General features: G+C 45.1%; 1 protein-coding gene across 2 annotated transcripts in view; it reads left to right on the forward strand.

Annotated features, from left to right (window-relative positions):
* Positions 1–20,598, forward strand: part of CEP72 (centrosomal protein 72) — a 72,891-nt gene that overhangs the window by 51,806 nt on the left and 487 nt on the right. Inside the window, exon 15 of one of the 2 annotated variants that reach the window (XR_003998927.1) lies at positions 16,899–19,305. The exons of the other annotated variant lie outside the window; for it this stretch is intronic. The gene's annotated coding sequence lies outside the window, so the exon portion shown is untranslated. Of the gene's footprint in view, positions 1–16,898; positions 19,306–20,598 lie in introns of those variants that run through there. 2 annotated transcript variants of the gene reach the window in all.

Below are 20,598 nucleotides of genomic sequence, written 5' to 3' on the forward strand. Positions count from 1 at the left end.
CATCTACTGGTACACTAAGAGTCACATTCTCTACTGAGATCCGCCCTCTTTGGTCTCTCAGGCAGCACAAAGAGGGTGGATTCTAGCAGCAGAAAATTCCCGTCAAATGTGCATTGAATTCTGCAGAAAAGGACCTGGGGATTACAGTGGATGAGAAGCTGCATATGAGTCAGCAGTGTTCCCTTGTTGCCAAGAAGGCCAACGGCATATTGGGCTGTATTAGTAGGAGCATTGCCAGCAGATCGAGGGAAGTGATTATCCCCTCTATTCGGCACTGGTAAGGCGACATCTGGAGTATTGTGTCCAGTTTTGGGCCCCACACTACAAGAAGGATGTGGGCAAATTGGAGTGAGTCCGGTGGAGGGCAATGAAAATGATTAGGGGGTGGGGCACATGACTTATGAAGAGAGGCTGAGGGAACTGGGATTGTGTAGTCTGCAGAAGAACAGGGTGAGAGGGGCATTTATAGCAGCCTTCAACTACCTGATTTTGGTGGAGGGGGAATCCAAAGAGGATGGAGTTTGGCTGTTCTCAGTGGTGGCAGATGACAGAACAAGGTGCAATGGTCTCAAGTTGCAGTGGGAGAGGTCTATGCTGGATATTAGGAAACACTGTTTCACTAGAAGGGTGGTGAAGCTCTGGAATGGGTTACCTAGGGAGGTGGTGGAATATCTTTCTTAGAGGTTTTTAAGGTCAGGCTTGACGAAGTCCTGGCTGGGATGATTTAGTTGGTGTTGGTCCTGCTTTGAGCAGAGGGTTGGACTAGATGACCTCCTGAGGTCTCTTCCAACCCTAAGATTCTATGAATAATCTTGTCTGATTTTAAAAAAATAATTAGCAGCTAATATGTGCTGCAGCTTACTCTCTTCTTCAATATAAATGGATCAGGTATAATCTATTTTTACTATATTGTCTGATTCATAACTTTTTATGAATATTTTTCTTGTTCTTTTTTCTGATAAAAGATTCAGATTATTTGATTTCATACCAATTACTCAGTTCTGATATACAGTAAATACAAGTCACTTTTACTAACAGCTGTTCCTGAGTTAAGCAATACTAAAAGTGTATATGTAACTTTAAAAAACAAAGGGTTTTTTGTAGTTGGACTAATCAAAAGGGTTCTCTTACACTTGAAACTTCCCATAAGTATTATGTAAGAGATTGTAAATTATGTAATAACCAGGCCCAGTACTTTTTTATTAATATTTAACATTTGAATGTGCCAGCTCCCAGAATACAGAACTGTGATTTTCTTTTTTTGAATCTTTCCAATGAACTTAATACATAAACAAACCTCAAAAATATCCTACCTGTCTACTCCTAGCAGGCGCCTGCATGTTCATGGTAACTTAAGCCCTCATTAATCGTACTCATCATGTGGGCTGTCACTGTGTCATGATTGGCAGGAATCCTGGCTAGTCTGAATGTGATAAGCAGGGGTTAGGTCTGGTTCCTATTTAGATAGAAGCTGTGGAACAAATTCCCATGATGCTGCCTGGATGTAGACAATGTGGGATTGGGTTAATAAAGGAATGAAATGTTGAGCTTTGAACACAAGCTCATTCATCTCATTTTACTAAAATTGGACAAACTTAGTACAGCCCTATTCATTAGTGATATTAAACAGCAGCTGGTTTTTTTTTTTAAACTAGGTTCTCCCCTACCCCTCAATTAAAAAAAAAAAAAAACAAAAAGTCACGTATCTGCCCATGCTTCAAGAAAGGCTATTGGTCAGTCAGAAAGTTGCTCTTTTCCCCGGCTAGTACTGAAGCTTTGTGTTAGTTTCATTCCCGTTCAAGGAGCTCTTACTGCTATGCTTTCTTTCCAATATCCTGCCAGCTTACTCTCACTATAGATATCATGGGCCTGTATGCAAGGGTTGAAATGTTAGCCCCAGCATCCTAGCTAAATCCCAATTTGAATCATTGTCCATTCTGTCTAGCAGGACAATTTCCCCTGCATCTCCGTTGCATTCTTCACTTCCTTTTTTAAATTGATGTGTAGGGTTGCTACGTGCTGTCTTTCACCCCTAAAGATCCATTTCAATGGTGGCTGAAGTGACTCCTGTAAATGATTTGTGTCTCTCACCAACAGAAGTTAGACCAATAAAAGATGCTGCCTCACTCACCTTGTCTCTCTAATATTACTGAGAGTGACATAGCTACACCAACACAGCATAAATATAAATGATAGTCTTCAGTGATACTCCATAATGCATAGTGCTGTAGAAATACATTGTAAATACTAAGATATTGTGCACATAGTGTAAAACCAGCAGATCACTTTTTCCTGGTGCAAATTTCCACCTTAATATTAGCATCGTATTTACATCTTAAATGTCAGAGGTAAGGCCAAGGAGCACACTTTTACAATGGACAGAGCTCGGTAAGAGCTGATGGAAACACATTTGCAAGAAATTAGCCAAAACCCCTATTTCTAAGCTCCCAGTGATAGTTGCTGTTAGAAGGGAAAAGGGACTTGGGTTTCTAGCCGGGTGAAAAGATGGTGAATATAAGAAATTGAAGTAAATAGAAGTCATTTCAATTACCATAAGTAAGGGGAGGGAGGAGGAAAGGAAAAGCACAAAAACAAAGTGAAGAGGAGCAAAAGAGAAACTAGGGAAGAAAAGAATTCTCAATGCCTAGAAATTCCCCGTCGGCTGAGGGTATGTCCTTACACTACAGGTAGCTCAGGTTTTTAGTCAGCTCCCACGCACACCCACCCTTCTACCTCACCTAAGTTTAGTGGTGCTTGCATTCAGGCCCAGCTGCTTTCATTCCAGGTGGTAACCAGGTACCTTTGCTGTGAGCATGCAAACTGACTCACTTCAGCACTGATAGTCCTCCACCTCCTTCCTACAATTCCCCCACATCTGCCCAGAAGGACAAACAAGTTTGCCCATAATTCACTAGGAAAGAATCATAGAACTTAGAGCAGCACAAAGAACTGTGAGATATGCCCCTAGAAGCTATAGTGACAAACGGAGAAGTGCAGCACCATTGATGACAGAGTAACTGGGGTATGGCTTTGCATTGTGGCTGCTCGCACCCGAGCTACATGAACTCAGGGCCTCAGACCCATGGGCCGATCACTTAAGGTACCTGTGTAGTAAAGACATGTTAATAGTATGAAAACAAATAGAAAAATAAGAATCAGCATCTAAGCCAGTCCAAGCACTATTTTCTGCCATCTTCTTATGGCTTAGGAAATGGAATTGGTCCTGTCCATCTCATCTATGAACTTCCTTAAATCCATGGACTGAGTTGGGGAACTAGACCAGGGCTATGCAAATGGACAAACGAGAAGCTGCAGCGGAGCTGGTGAGCAAGGTACACTTGCCCAAAGTGTTCCAGCTACAGTAACAAACCTTTACCTTTGTGTTTGTGCTTGCAGCATCCTTTGATGTTGAATGACTTTTGTATTTGCAATTAGAAAATATTGTGGAAAAACAGCCAAAAATGTGCTATATGCCTAATGTTTTCTTGGCGGCAGAAACTCAGAAGCGCAAAACACATTTATGGCACATGCCTTCACTGAATGGTCAGCATTGTCTTTCAACAGAGGCAGGTGTTCTAAGCACCAGCCAACTTTTAAATGATTCTATACAACTCCACCAACAGTGTCAACCTCACATGTTCTACGCAGTCTAAGCTGATTATAAATAAACCAGCAGATGAGCTCAGAAGATGAGTGGGCTCTAGCAAAGGAGCTAGTTTGCTAAATCAGCTTTTAGATAGCACACAGCAGTGGCTTATTATAGGACAAGAACATGTTTGACCCCAGATGCCCTTCGACTAGGAATGGTAGCATGGACTTCATTTGGGCTTATTTGCTTTGTGCTATGTAAAAATGCCCCATTTATAAAGATCATTTAGCATTGAAACATTCTCATTTTTCTAAATGTGATCCTCTAGTGCCACATTGCCTTGGATACATAAACAGTACACACCACTTTTGCCTTATCAGTATTTAATTAGCAGAGTCAAATATTTATGTAGTTAGTTGTGAGGGAAATAGTCTGTGCTGGCCAAATTCTCTGTTACGCCTGTGCAATCCCACTGAAGTCATAGCGTTTGTAAAGCTGTACAAGAGAGCAGGAGCTGGCTTAATGCTTTTGCCACAGACCCAAGCAGACTTCCTTTGCTGGCTAACCACCGGTGTGCTGTGAAGGAACCCACCCTCTGGAGTCCCAGGTATTTTAAACGCCTAGAGGCTCATCATTATCTCAGTCTTGAGATCCCAAAGCACAGAGCCTCTGTCTAGCACTCCCTCCGGAGAGTGGGAACCTGCTGTTCAGTTGCCTTTAAGCACATGCTTAAGTGCTTTGCTGAATAGGGATGGCTTTAATAACATGCTCTAAGTTAAGCACACATGTGCTTTGCTGAATTGGGGCTGTGGTTACTATCAGAACCACTTAAAAGATGTTTGTCTAGTTTGAGAGCCTTCAGTCTTGGATACTTACATTCTCATGAACACATCTCAATCTGTACCTCAGCCAGCTGTGTATGCCATAATACAGGGGTCTCAAACTGCCCATCAGGTCCCAAAGTAGTTGTGATCCCATTGCCAAGGCTGGTGTTAGACTTGCTGAGGGCCAGGGCCCAAGCCCAGCTGCCTGGGGCTGAAGCCAATGCCTGAGCCCCATCAGCCAGAGCTAAGGTTACATACTCCCTGCCAGGGTAGAAGTCCTTGGGCTTCAGCTTTGGCCCCACCCCCAACTCAGGGTGGCAGGGCTTGGGCTTTGGTCACCCCCTCTTGGAGTGGGGTAGTAATTTTTGTTGTCAGAAGGAGGTCATGGTGCAGTAAAGTTTGAGAATTGCTGCCATAATGAACTTGAGGTGATTTTGCAGTATCAGGCTAATTAAGGAGTCAGAGTCTCAGTCTTACTCCAATGCAAATCTCTTGGCAGGGGTACACCAAGGGTGAGGGCATCCTCTTCAGTCTTAGCTGCAGCACAGCTAGCACCTCTGTCTTCCTACCCACAGCCCTGGTGCAGGCAGGGGAGAGACTCTGATTTTGGCATATGGCCCCTAGAGCACTGGAGCTAGCAGGTGTGGTTTGGCTTAGCCTCCAGCTTGCTCTAGGATGTACATGTGGCTGGAGTCAGAAGGATAACCTGGAGCCATAACCAGCTCTCTGACAGATCCCCCTCTCCGATGCAGCCCACAGCCGCTTGAGCACAGAGAATCTGGCCTAGATAATTTTACATATTTTAATTAACAGTAGACACCTATATACATACATGGAATTACACAAATACATAAACACGGCCTCTTGAAATGGGCCACTGAAAATCCCAGGCTCACTGTGTCAGTCAAAGGAGCCCAAAGGAAATAGGTGTAAGCCATCCTCTTGAAATTGTGAGATTGGGCACTCAGCTCAATTGGGCTCCTTTGAAAATCCTAGCCTTAATTTCTAGGTTCCCAGTAAACTAGAGTAGTGGACTGTAAAACACCCTTTCTTCAGCGGTTTTTTAGTCAAAAAACTGACCTTTCCATCCCCCAGAAAAAAAAAAACTCTCCAAAAAGTCACATTTTATTTTATTTCTGCTGTTCAGGTGACCTACCATACATGCTTAGGGATCACAACTTCACAAATGAGAGAGTTCTTTGGTGGGTACAGGCTGAGGCCTCTATGGAGAAAGAAGGTCATAGGAGGTTTTCAGTTCTACTTACCAGGTTTTAGCCAAAGAAATTTCTATAGATGTGTTTATTGAGTACGTGATTGCAAAAACAACATTCATTCCATTAGTATGTATGGGACAATTCAGTGGTATGTTGCACTAGAACATGTTCAATCTTGAAATTAGTAGGAAAGTACCATGTACAACTTCCAACATAGTACTTCTACAACATTACTGTGATATCCGCTAATTATTAATACTATTTTAAGCACTGAGGAATATTTATGGATAAAGGGTCTGTGATTAAGTTAAAAACCTTATTGAGCACAGACTACTTTTTTTGTTTAAAATAATGAAACTAAATAATGTTGCAATGTTAAAAGTTCATCAAGGACGAGCAAATGTACCAGTGATAGTTACATCTGCCCAATCAGCCAACAGGCAGGACAGTTCCTCTCTCCAAAGTCCATTTGTTCCCCCAAGAAAAGAATGCGTTTGCTTTTTGAGAAAAGACGGTTACTCACCTTTGTAACTGTTGTTCTTCGAGATGTGTTGCTCATATCCATTCCAGTTAGGTGTGCGTGCCGCGCGTCGGAAACTTTTTACCCTAGCAACTCCAGTGGGCCGGCAGGTTGCCCCCTAGAGTGGCGCCACCATGGCACTCGATATATACCCCTGCCGGCCCACCCGCTCCTCAGTTCCTTCTTGCCGGCTACTCCGACAGTGGGGAAGGAGGGCGGGTGTGGAATGGATATGAGCAACACATCTCGAAGAACAACAGTTACAAAGGTGAGTAACTGTCTTTTCTTCTTCGAGTGATTGCTCATATCCATTCCAGTTAGGTGAATCCCAAGCCTTACATAGGCGGTGGGGTCGGAGAGAGAAGTCGCGGCATGGAGCACTGCAGAGCCGAAGGCCGCGTCATCTCTGGACTGCTGGGCCAGGGCGTAGTGGGAAGCAAAGGTGTGGACTGATCTCTTGGATGGGCATGCGGGCGAGGAAAGCCAGCGATGATGCCTGCGCCCTGGTAGAGTGCGCAGTCACATGGCCCATAGGGACGTGAGCCAAGTCATAGCAGGTCCTGATACAGGACGTTACCCACGAGAATATCCTCTGTGAGGAAATGGGAAGCCCCTTGATTCGGTCCGCTACTGCCACGAAAAGCTGGGGGGATTTGCGGAACGGTTTGGTCCTCTCCACATAAAATGCGAGAGCCCGACGGACATCAAGCGAGTGGAGCTGTTGCTCCCTGCGTGACAAATGAGGCTTCGGGAAAAAGACGGGGAGGAAGATCTCCTGGTTGACGTGAAAGGCTGAGACCACCTTGGGGAGAAAGGCAGGGTGCGGTCTCAGCTGCACCTTGTCTTTATGGAAGACTGTATATGGGGGATCTACCGTGAGGGCCCGGAGTTCCGACACCCGTCTAGCTGAGGTGATGGCCACTAGAAAGGCACTCTTCCAGGAGAGATAGAGCAGGGAGCAAGTCGCTAACGGCTCAAAAGGAGGGCCCATGAGCCGAGCCAGAACCAGGTTGAGATCCCAGGTAGGGGCAGGGGGTCGGACCTGGGGGTAGAAATGTTCTAGTCCCTTCAGGAATCTGTGAGAGAAAACCAAGCAGCCATCCCCACCTGGATGAAAGGTGGAGATAGCCGCCAGGTGAACCCGAAGGGACGATATCGCCAGGCCCTGCTGCTTGAGGGACCAGATGTAGTCTAAAATATTGGCGACAGAAACCACCATAGGGAGGAAACCCCTCTCCGTGCACCAACAGGAGAAACGCTTCCACTTGGCCGAGTGCGTCGCTCTGGTGGAAGGCTTCCTGCTGCCCAGGAGTACTTCACGTACTGGGGTAGAGCAGCGTAATTCGGACCTGGTCAGCCATGCAGGAGCCACGCCGTGAGGTGCAGCGACTGGAGATCCGGGTGACAGAGCCTGCCGTGGTCCTGGGTGATAAGGTCCAGGTGAAGGGGCAGGGGGACTGGGTCGGCTACAGCCAGGTCCAGCAACATGGGGTACCAATGTTGCCTGGGCCACGCTGGAGCTATCATAATCACGCGGGCCCTGTCCCTGCGCACCTTCAGAAGGACCTTGTGGACCAGCGGGAACGGAGGGAACGTGTAGAACAGGTGGGCCGTCCACGGGATAAGGAAGGCATCTGCTACCGACCCGGGTTCCCGGCCCTGAAAGGAGCAGAACGCCTGGCATTTCCTGTTCCCCCTGGACGCGAAGAGGTCCACCTGAGGACAACCCCACCTCTGGAAGAGTGAGAGGGCGACATCCGGGCGAAGGGACCACTCGTGTGAGAGGAAGGATCTGCTCAGGCGGTCTGCCAGCATGTTCCGTACTCCGGGGAGGAAGGAAGCCATGAGGTGAATGGAGTGGGCTATACAAAAGTCCCAGAGCCGCATCGCCTCCTGACATAGGGGAGAGGATCTCGTGCCGCCCTGCTTGTTGACATAGTACATGGTCGTCGTGTTGTCGGTGAATACCGCGACACAGCGACCTCGAAGCTGATGGGAGAACGCTTGACAAGCAAGACGGACCGCTCTCAACTCCCGTATGTTGATGTGGAGGTCCACTTCCTGAGGGGACCACAGGCCCTGTGTCCTCAGGGTTCCGAGGTGGGCCCCCCAACCCAGGTCTGAGGCATCCGTTGTTAGGGATACCGAGGGTTGGGGCGGATGAAACGGGAGCCCCGCACACACGGCGGACTGGTCTAGCCACCACCGGAGGGAATCCAATACTCCCTGGGGGATGGTGATAACTGTGTCCAGCGAATGTCTGGTCGGTCGGTACTGCGTGATGAGCCAAGATTGGAGGGGCCTCATGCGGAGCCGCGCATTACCTGTCACAAATGTGCAGGCCGCCATGTGGCCTAAGAGGGTTAGGCATGTCCTTATAGAGGTCAGGGGGCCACCTGCAAGTGTTGAATGATGGCCGACAGTGACTGGAACCTGGGCAACGGCAGAAGGGCCCGGGCCAAGGTGTAGTCCAGAACGGCCCCAATGAACTCTATCCTCTGCGTGGGGAGCAGAGTGGACTTGTCCACGTTGATAATGAGGCCCAAGGTAGCAAAGAGTCCGCTGATCCTGCGGACGTGGTTGCGGACCTGCAGCTCTGATGTGCCTCGAATCAGCCAGTCGTCAAGGTAAGGGAACACGTGAAAGCAACTGCGCCGAAGATATGCGACGACGACTGCCATGCATTTCGTGAATACCCTCGGGGCCGTAGAGAGGCCAAACGGGAGGACCGCAAATTGGTAATGATGGCGGTCGACCACGAACCGAACGAAACGTCTGTGTTGCGGCAATATGGCGATATGGAAGTAAGCGTCCTGCATGTCGAGGGCGGTGTACCAGTCTCCAGGATCCAGAGATGGGATAATGGTCCCCAGGGATACCATGCGGAACTTCAACTTCACCATATGTTTGTTGAGTTCCCGCAGGTCGAGGATAGGTCTGAGGCCTCCCTTGGCCTTGGGGATCAGAAAGTAGCGGGAATAAAACCCCTTGCCCTTCTCGTTCTCCGGAACCGCCTCTATGGCTCCTTTGTCGAGGAGCGTCTGTACCTCCTGGCGGAGGAATTGCTCGTGAGAGGGGTCCCTGAAGAGGGACGAGGGTGGGGGGGCGGGAGGGAGGGAGGGTAAGACGTAAACTGCAGACGGTATCCCGTCTGCACAGTGCGTAAGACCCAGCAGTCGGATGTTATCTGGATCCACACCTGGATGAATAAAGAAAGGCGGTTGGAAAACGGGGGGGAAGGGTCCATGGGGGAAACTGGTACCACGCCCTCGGGCGCACCTTCAAAACGAAGGTTTGGGCCCAGGTGGGGCTTTGGAGGAGCCCTGGTTCTGCCCCCCTTGGTTGCCCGACTGTCTGCGCCTGCCATTTCTGCCATGGCACCTATTGAGGTCCTGCCGCTGGCGGAACGGGATACGGCCGGCGCTGCTGCTGTTGTTGCGTCCGGAAGGGTCTGCGCTGTGTCCCGGGCGTGTGCATCCCTAGGGAGCGCATGATGACCCGATTCTTCTTCAGGCTTTTTAGCCTGGGGTCTGTTTTCTCCGAGAACAGGCCCTGACCTTCGAACGGGAGGTCCTGGATGGTATATTGGAGCTCTGGTGGAAGGCCAGAAACCTGAAGCCAGGAGATGCGGCGCATTGTAACCCCTGAGGCGAGGGTTCGAGCGGCCGAGTCTGCTGCGTCCAAGGAGACCGGCAACGAGGTTCTTGCGACCTTCTTGCCCTCGTCAAGAATTGCCGCAAATTCTTGACGCGCATCCTGTGGCAACAGCTCCTTAAACTTATCCGCTGCCACCCAGGAGTTATAGGCATAGCGGCTAAGGAGGGCTTGTTGGTTGGAGACCCTGAGCTGGAGGGCACCCGCCTAATAGACCTTGTGGCCTAGGAGGTCCATATGCCTCGCCTCCTTGGACTTGGGTGCTGGGGCCTCTTGTCCGTGACGCTCCCTCTCGTTCACCGACTGCACTACGAGGGAGCACGGTGTCGGGTGAACATGGAGGTACTCATAACCCCTGGAGGGAGCCATGTATTTACGCTCCATGCCTCGTGCAGCAGGAGGGAGGGAGGCCGGCGACTGCCAGATGGTATTGGCGTTGGCCTGGATAGTCCTAATAAAGGGCAGGGCGACCCTGGTGGGAGCATCTGCCGAGAGGATGCTCACCACGGGATCTTCGATCTCAGAGACCTCCTCAGCTTGCAGGTTTAAATTCTGTGCTACGCGCCTGAGGAGGTCCTGGTGCGCCCTGAGGTCAAGTGGGGGAGGGCTGGTGGAAGATGTGCCTGCCACTGCCTCATCGGGAGAGGACGATGAGGAGACCCCTGGCAAAAGAGCGTCCACGGGGGGCTCTGTCTGAATCCGCGCCTCTGACTCCGGAGGTAGCTCAGGGTCCTGCTGGCTGGACCTGTCCTCCCCTTCCAGAGAGGGAGGGGGGCGAGACAGCGATGCCTCCGGCGCCCTGCGCTCAGCCGTCGCAGGCTGAAGAGGAAGTTGTTGAGGGCCCTGGACTTGGTGGTACGCCCAGGGTGTCCAGAACCCCCACTGCTGCGGTGCCTGGTCCTGCGGAGGAGGGTCCTGAAAGAGGGCCCCGCGTGTCTGTCTGTGTCCAGCGCATATACACTGTATGTCTGTGACAAGACAGACGGCTGTCTGGAAGGCCATGGAGGGGCCGAACGCGGCTGGTAGGGATCCCTTAGTCCTGACGCCGAAGATGTTCTCGGTGCCAGGGACCGGTACCAGGAATCATACCGGTGCCGGGAGGCCGATCGGGACCGGGGCCTGCCTCCGACGCGGCGCCGGGAGGCCGATCGGGACCAGGGCCTGCCTCCGACGCGGCGCCGGGAGGCCGATCGGGACCGGGACCTGCCACCAGCTTGGTGCCGGGAGGTCGACCGGGGAGTTGATCGCCGACGGGAACGGCTCCTAGAGTCCCGGTGCCGGTAGCGGTGACTTGATCCAGACCGGGACTGTTTGGAGGATGACCGGCGCTGCGAGTGCGACCGGTACCGCCGAGGGGAGCGGTGCCGGGACTGCGAGCGGCGCCGGGAGCGAGAGCGTCCACAGCGTCGGGATCTCGACAGCGATCGGTGCCAGCTGGGTGATTCCTGAGACGGCGCTCTCATTGTCGTCGGCTTGCCTCTGGATACAACCCGTACCGGGGGTTGAGGCTGGGTTGGCTCTGTAAGAGCGATCAGATCCTGTGCCGAAGCGAAAGTCTCCGGCGTCGATGGGACCAATAGCTCAACCCCAGATCTTATGGGGGAGCTAGGAAGGACCGGACTCGACGGACCCTCAGGGCCCGGAGTCGACGGGATCCCTGCTGGTGGTGCCGCAGCCGAGGTAGGTGCCGGGCGCTCCACTCGAGTCTGCCTGGATGGAGTCGCAAACTTCGAGGGCCTTGCTTCGGGTCCCGGTGCCGAGGAAGGACGGTGTGGGAGGTGTCTTTCCAGTGCCAGCGCGGTCCGGTGCCGGTGTAGAGGATATGAGCAAACTGCGTCGAAGTTACTGGGTTCAGTGCCGCTTCCATAAGGAGAGTCCTTAATCTCTGGTCCCTCTCCTTTTTTGTCCTAGGCTTAAAAGCCTTGCAAATGCGGCTCTTGTCCGAAATGTGCGATTCCCCCAGGCACTTTAGGCAAGCATCGTGGGGATCACTGGTCGGCATCGGCTTTTTACAGGCCGCGCATTGTTTGAAGCCCGGCGAACCAGGCATGGGCCCGGTGCCAGGAAGGGCTACGGCCCAAACCCGCTAATAAGTATTTACAACTATTTACAAACAACAATTAACTAACTATACTTTTATAACTATTTACTACTAACTACAACTATGAAGCGTAAAACGAAGGAGAGCTAGGGACGTGGAGGACAGCAATGCCGCGCTCCACAGTTCCAACGACCGACATGGCGGTAAGAAGGAACTGAGGAGCGGGTGGGCCGGCAAGGGTATATATCGAGCGCCATGGTGGCTGCACTCTAGGGGGCAACCTGCCGGCCCACTGGAGTTGCTAGGGTAAAAAGTTTCCGACAAATGTGCACGCACGGCGCGCACACCTAACTGGAATGGATATGAGCAATCACTCGAAGAAGAAGAGATTGTTTCTATTGACGGCTCTTCCTAGGAGTAAAGCATTTATTGTCACAACACTTTCTGTCAACAGTAGAGTAGCAGCCTAGGAGCTTGAGATCAGAGACCAGTTTAAGTACTGTGAATATCCAAACTTTTATTCATAATGAACTTGCGTTGATTTTTATATTTTCAGAACTCTCATCATATAGTCCTAGTGTCAGAATATTGCTTAGCTCTTACACTAAGCATCGCTTTTCATCTTCACAGCACTTTGCAGTCATGAACTAATGGGCACATCGCCCCAAGTAAGCTAAATAGATATGAATAATGATCCTCATTTTGACAGATGGGGTAACTAAGGCTGAACAGAAATGTGTCCTTCAAAGCTAGAAGTGGGGGGTGTCAGTCAGTGAAGTGTTTTTAACGGGAGTTTATACATTTATTGCCAATTACCTTAACAGCTAAATTACAAAATGACTTGTAACAGACAGTTTAATAGTTAGTATCATTTACTTGATGAAAACAAGAGGCTAACATGTATTAACAGATTTATTGATCACTTTACCGACTTAAGATACAATTTTATACAATCAATAGCAGTAACATACATTATGAAAAGCTATACTCCTAAGAAACAATGGTGTATACAATATGAATTTTACTAAAAGTTTTCAAACGAAGCTTTTACAGTGCTAAACAGACTACTGCCATACTCGAACTTTTCCTCTAATCATCGGGAATAATGTTGTTTATTTGACAAAGTAGCTTGTCCATGGTTAATGTGGTTTTAGAAATCAGCAAGACAACTTTAAAAGGTTTAAACATCCATAACATTGTCATGACTTTAACATTCACACTGATAAAGTGATATATTTAATACTTTATAGCATTATTAAACAGTGTAAAAATATATTGCATATATATATATATTTGTTTCCTTTTTCCTGAAAAACCCCTAGTACAGACTAGTAGTATATGACTCCCATTCAAGTGTCTTTCTTTCTTTTTTTGTTAGATTGAATAGTAGTTGAAATGAAACTAAGATATGGGAACAGAGAATCACTGATATGCTCCCCCATAACCTCTGTCATAGCTGCTAACCCCTTGGCACACTGGTGGGTCCATCTTTCCTGCTATTAAAGCCAGTGGATGAAATCCTGTCCCCACTGAAGTCAATGGGACTTTTGCCATGGACTTCAGTGGGGCCAGCATTCCACCCGGTGTGTTCTGCAATGAAAAATGCCTGGCTCCCTTCATCAAGAGGTTAAATGTATGTTTAGCCACTACAGAAAAAATCAAGAAATGCTACACTCAAATTGTTCGTTTGCAATCATGGAAAAAAAAATCAGTGATAAATTAGTCAGAAAAAAGTAAACTTGTAAGGTTAAATGAGCTTAGGTTTTTACAATGTTGAAAATTTCACAGTGGCCACAGTATGCTAGTACAGATGAATGTTAATGTTTGCAATACTAAACATTGAGTATAAGGTAATCATAAGTACACAGCAGCTTCTTGGTTTTCTGGGCCAAGATGAAAGACATAACAAAACAGGAACAAGAAATGATCAGATTAGTTTTAGCTATTTATCAGGCTGTACACAGCTCCAAGGAAAACAAGAACAAGACCCATCTCCATGTTGCAAACAAATATCTGACACAGATTGAGGCTACTACTCTAGCCAAAGCAATTCACCTTCCACACCAGTGGGTAGGTCCTGACAGTAAGCACATCCAGACATATGTAGATCCAAGACAATATAAGCCAAATCAGATGTGTATATTGGAACAAGATGAGATAGATAAAAGATGTAATTAAAGAGCAAAGGATAATATGCATAAATAAATGGCCATGGCTGAAAATGAATGATAAAAAACACCCAGAAACTGAATTCAAAAAATACTCTTTTCTGTATAAATATATATTTTTCTGGTGCTGTTTAAATTTATGACATGATTCAATCTTGGTAAGGATAAACCTCAACCTATATACCCATTATTGGCCATTTCTTTAATCTGCAGCATTTCGAGACAAACAAACCATCTTATACTATTGGCATTATGGGGGAAAACCTCCCAGTGGAGTTGTCTGCTGAGGCTAATATATTCTGAATCCAGCACAGAGAAAAAACACTCATGTTACACACTATAATTTGTTGTTGTCTTTGACATTGTGACTTCATGTAATTCATTGCTTAGTGAATGTACTTTGTCAACAGGTTTAGGTTCTTGTGTGTGTATCCAGGCTTTTTTTTACACAAGGCTTTCATAAAATATGTATATATAGTTAGTAAGAATAATTTACCACAGAAAAATAAAAAGCTATATTTGATGACTCCGTTAACACCAACTGTCTTTAACAGAACCCATGCGGAACTATACCACATTTTTAAAATCACTTTGTTTAAAATAGCACTTGAGCAAGTACCAGTGCAAAGTCATCTATTGTAAACTGGAACCTGAAATAATGCACCATCATCTGGAAGTAGATCACCTTTCATTTTTTTAACCCATCCATAGAATAACTCCAGATTAAAATGGAGAGTTATGTGAGGCACATGAGTATATTTTTTCAAGGCTGTATTTTTAGTTAAATTGAATATAAAACTTTATTCGCGTGGCACTAAAAATCAAAAGTAATTGAATCCTGAGCATGCATTATTAAGCACGCTGGCTGAAATAACCACTAAGTGACAGGTCTCTTTAAAACATATAATTTAGAAAAAAATTAACAGGGCAATGGAAACGGCTTCTATCAAGTGCCATGTACTTTTCAGTTATTCAGGAAGTTAACAGATGCTTATATATATATATATTTTTTTTTTCAAAAATTAACTCATCACCCAATGAGTGATTGACTTCAGTGGAGAGTGCTGGATGATCAGCACTTTTTGAGATCAGGCCAGTTATTTGGATACTTAAATAGGAATTTAGGAGCTTAACTTTAGACACCAACTTTGGATAATCTTGGCATTTGTTTATATACTGTTTACATTTGCCCAAATAGATCTGTGTACATGAGAAAAGACGGAGAGTATAATAGCCATTTCAGAATGGCATTAGAACTTTTCAGTAATACCATGCATGTGTCAATATCCAGCAAATGTACTCACGGCTATTTTCCTTATTTTTAATCAAATTGCTTTGTGTTATAGCAAAAATCCACTTACCCACATAAGCAGGAAAGAGGAAGGTCATTTGAATGAAATAAGAGCTTATCCAAAACCCAAACTAATTCCAATCCTTTTTTCAAGGTTAACAACAACTAAAATTAGACTTTTTACCTTGTTTTGAAATCCACCTGTCTGGCTTCGGAGATCAATATAGATGAGGAAATACTGGAAAACTATGAAAAATAGCTGTCTTTGCAGTATTCCCACAGCTCCTGATGTCATGATCAGTTCTTGGGCAATAGAGGTTCTGTCTGCAGCACATCCAAACCTTCGGAGGCTGCCCTGTCACTAGTTTGAAAGTCAAAGTTTCAAGAGCTTCTTTCTTAAATTGCCATTGCTTTGGGGATCTAGCAAGTGGTAGATTGTGGGGATTGTGATAGTAGTAGAGTGTCTCTTGCTGGCTTTATGGATAAAAATATGAAAACAGTCTAGGCACTATTTTCACATATTTGGGTGCTCCAATGGGCATGTGGGCACCAAGTGCCAATGTGGGATTTATTTACGTGTCCAGCTGACGCACCAGTTTGATTATGTGGCTTGTAGCATTTATTATGAGTTTAGTGTGAGTTTGATCTCTCTGCACTGATGTTGCATGTTTTGAATATTACTTTTTGGGCTTGTGTAATAATTATGGGCCAACAGCTCAGGCCCAGACATCTGTGCAGGAGCTATAGAGCTGCCCTGACAGGGATTTCTGTCCTCCACTGTATGGAGAGGGCTCTGCAGCGTCAGAGCCAGGCCAAGCCACATAGCTCTGGTCTGGTTTTGTGTGAGGGCCAGGATTTGGCCTCAAGAGCTTTACGTTTTGGATCAGCACCCGTATGGCACAAATACTAGTTACATGTACAGTGTTGGTACACACACATACACACCTGCTTACAAAACATGTACAAATCTTGTGTATAGTATTACTCACTACTGAGTAATTGGCATGGTAAGTAAAGTACTTATAGCTTGCACTACAAATAGAATGTACAAAAAGATGCGGTTACTTTGGCACACACTGAAGACTAATAGCTTCGAGGGCATGTGCTAATACATGCAACATTATTACATCTTCTCCTTATTATGAGGTCAAAATGGTTCTTGGCCAATGGAGGGCAGAGAACACTTATTCAAGATTACAAACAGGACACAGATAGATGCTCCCAGAAAGTACATACATCACCATAAGGCAGGGTTATGCTAGCAATACGGCATTGCACACCAAGGCACAAAGAATCAAATTTTATTTTGTAACAGTTAATAGCCTAAAAGAAATAAAAATTGATTTTCAAATTAGTTTTAAGATGTTTTGGGAAGGATAATATGTCTCTACAAAAAACATATGGAGGTACAACCGGCACTGCAAACCAAGTCAGTAAAAATTACTTCTAGATCTGAAGCATGAAATGAAATGTCAGATGCTGTAAATTACAAAAAATTAATAGAGCTACTGGAGGAAAAAAAAAACAAGCATTGTTCAAAATATTTATTCAGGGCTCAGGCCTTCTATAACCCCAGTATGTTTTCTTGTCCACATAGAGTCAATGAAATGCACTGGTGCCATGCTTTAGCCAAAAGGATCTTCGGACGGGAATCCCTAAACTGCTGAAAATTATGAACTTTGAAGAGACTTTTGAGTTTAAAGATACCAAACAGAAAACCAACAATAAATCTCTTACTGAAACCACACAGTTACTAGGAAATTTTGGTGAACTGCAAATATAAATCTGGTGGCTTTATCCTGGCCAGTCTCCCCTGTGTAAAATATTTACTTAATCTGGACTCACAAAAATATTTGATTACAATTCATGTAATTGCTCATGCAGAAGAGTTGTTAAAGCAAAATCGCCCTTTTAAATGCAGGTGATATCGTAAGGCTGTTACAGCTTCCATGGCCATAAATAAAAGGACAAAAACTTTAATTACTGACTGCTGTATAGAAATGTGATTATAAGGAAGAAATCCTGAAGCGTGGGGGAACTACACTGACTAAATATTAAAGCACATCATGTACTCAATCATTTTTTAAACTAGCACTATAGCAAGAATCAAATCTGATTTTTGTGTAACTTCATTTTTTAAAAGTCCATTTGTTTCCCCCAGTCAGCACTTTAATTTCTTGAGTCCTGATCTTGCAAAGACTAATAATGCACGTGCTTAACTTTGCACACAGGGCGGAAGGTTAAGCACATGTGTAAGGCTTTGCAGGACTGGGCCCTGCCTTAGTGTTAATGGAATCATAGGCATAGTTATGACTTCTGTATTTTGGGGGGAAGAGGGCAGCTCCAGTCAGGCCCACAGTGCCTGCCCCAGGCTTGCAGTTTGCACGAGGGGGAAGAGAGAGAATGCCCTTGGTTCCCTCAAACTATGCCCATGAATGCAATTGATTTTTAAATTAATTGTGTTTTATTTGTTTAAAATATAGATTTTGATCTCTGCCATATCACATTTGAAGTATCTTATGTTTCAATACTATGAGCTTCAAAAGGATGTAAAATCAAATTACAAATGAAAACAAAAGATGAGGACTGCAAGGTTTGTACAGTGACTTTTGTGTGTGTGTGAATTGAGAAGCACTGGGTGCTTCAAATCAGACTGACATGAATGCCCAGTGAGATGGAATGGACTTAGATGCATGGAAAAAGATCACAAGCAGAAAACCTGCAGCGTACACAAATCCTGACTAGGGACTGTGCCATTTACCCAGCCTAGAGTAATGATGTACAATAGAAGCACACCTTCGACTACACTGCTTAATGGAGTGCAGCTTGCTGCCTCCTACACATATTACTGTTATCCTCTGCACACCCTGCTCTCCAAGTGCAGGGGCTGCAACTGTGCCTGGCCCTTGTGCAGGCTACAAAAGGGGCAGGCTCTTTGCATCCTTCCCACACTGAGCACCTTTGTAAGGGCTAGGCAGACACTGAATCTCAGAAAGTAAGTGTCACTGTTTTGTGTTCTCACCTCCAGTTAGCAGCAGAGAAAAGACCCATCACAAAAGATTTTCTTTCCTACTATCTCCCCTCTTCACCCTCATTTTAAAGTAACTTCTTCACCTGTTCTTTTTGGTTTTTAAAAATTGACAATTGAAAAAATATTAAAATAAATATGCATTTAACATTTTAAAAGGAAATATATAAATGCTTCTGTCAACCTAATAATGTTGCTGTCGGTGTTATTTTCTTAAGGCCTGATCCAAAGCCCATTGAAGTCAGTAGGAGACTTTCCATTGACTTCAGTGGTCTTTGGATAAGGCCCTTATAGAACATGTTTCTTTTGGTAGGAACTTTGGTGGGCTAGGAAGGATTCAATTTTTATTTTTATATGTTGGTAAACGTCCATGTCATCGCACACACGGACCAACAGAAAATATTTCCGTAGATAATCATTAAAGTTACAATAGGCAGCGTAAGAAAAATGCTGCTTGAGAATTTACTAGAATTTGATTTAAGGATATTTACTTTGTGTATTACAACATCACATTACTACATATGATGTTTACAATTTGTGTTTTAACAGTTGCAAAGCTACCTTTTTTGACTTGCAACATCAACTGTCATTAAATAATTGTCTGACCACCCCCAACTGGGAAAATTTAAAAATTAATAAAAATTGGGGAAAAAAATGCTTTAAAATACTGATATCTGATGAAATTAAGAAAAAAAATAAAAATCGAATTCTGCCAAGCCTATTTCTACACCAGAAGTAGTGTGCAGTAACTATAGTGATAGTGTTGTTGGTGCTATCAAGCTTGTCGATGCAACAAAGAGTAATTCAATATTTCTGTTCCTTGTCAGCAGGTAACTACGAGTTGCACCCACTAGCCTTAGGGTCTGGACCGGCACTCACTCCAAACATGGAACTCCTGTACACAATACAGAGTGTACAGTGCTCACAGTTTTTATTATAAATATTTGCACTGTAAAAAAGAAATAGTATTTTTCAATTCACCTTATATAAGTACTGTAGTGCAATCTCTTTATCATGAAAGTTGAACTTACAGATGTAGAATTATGTACAAAAAATAACTGCATTCAAAAACAAAACAATGTAAAACTTTAGATCCTACAAGTCCACTCAGTTCTACTTCAGCCAATCGCTCAGACAAACAAATTTGTTTACATTTGCTGGAGGATAATGCTGCCTGCTTCTTGTTTTCACTGTCGCCTGAAAATGAGAACAGGCGTTTGCCTGGCACTGTTGTACCCAGCATTACAAGATATTTATATGCCAGATGCACTAAAGATTCATATGTCCCTTCATTCTTCAACCACCATTTCAGAGGACGTGCATCGATGCCGATGATGGGTTCTGCTTGATAATAATCCAGACCAGAGCGGACCGACGCATGTTCATTTTCATCACCTGAGTCAGATGCCATCAGCAGAAGGTTGATTTTCTTTTTTGGTGGTTCAGGTTCTGTAGTTTCCGCATCTGAGTGTTGCTCTTTTAAGACTTCTAAAAGCATGCTGCACACCTCATCCCTCTCAGATTTTGGATGGCATTTCAGATTCTTAAACCTTGAGTCTAGTGCTGTAGCTATTTATAGACATCTCACATTAGTACCTTCTTTGAATTTTGTCAAATCTGCTGTGAAAGTTCTTAAAATGAACATGTGCTGGGTCATCGTCCAAGACAACTATAACATGAAATATATGGCAGAATGCGGGTAAAACAAAACAGGAGGCATACAATTCTCCCCTAACGAGTTCAGTCACAAATTTAATTTAAAAAAAAGCATTAACCACCATCATCAGCATGAAAACATATCTTCTGGAATGGTGGGCAAAGCATGAAGGGGCATCTGAATGTTTAGCATATCTGGCACGTGAATACCTTGCAATGCCAGCTACAAAAGTGCCATGCAAATGCCTGCTCTCACTTTCAGGTGACAGTGTAAAGAAGAAGAGGGCAGCATTATGTCCTGTAAATGTAAACAAACTTGTCTGTCTTAGTGATTGGCTGGACAAGAAGTAGGACTGAGTGGACTTGTAGGCTCTAAAGTTTTACATTGTTTTGGTTTTGAGTGCAATTATGTAACAAAACAAAAAATATATACATTTGTAAGTTAGACTTTCACGATTAAAGAGATTGCGCTACAGTGCTTTTATGAAGTAAATTAAAAATACTATTTCTTTTATCATTTTTACAGTGCAAATATTTGTAATAAAAAATATAAAGTGAGCAGTGTACACTTCGTATTCTGTGTTGTAATAGACAAATGTATTTGAAAATGTAG

The sequence above is a fragment of the Gopherus evgoodei genome, chromosome 2 (assembly GCF_007399415.2).
Source record: "Gopherus evgoodei ecotype Sinaloan lineage chromosome 2, rGopEvg1_v1.p, whole genome shotgun sequence".
Lineage (NCBI taxonomy): Eukaryota > Metazoa > Chordata > Testudines > Testudinidae > Gopherus > Gopherus evgoodei.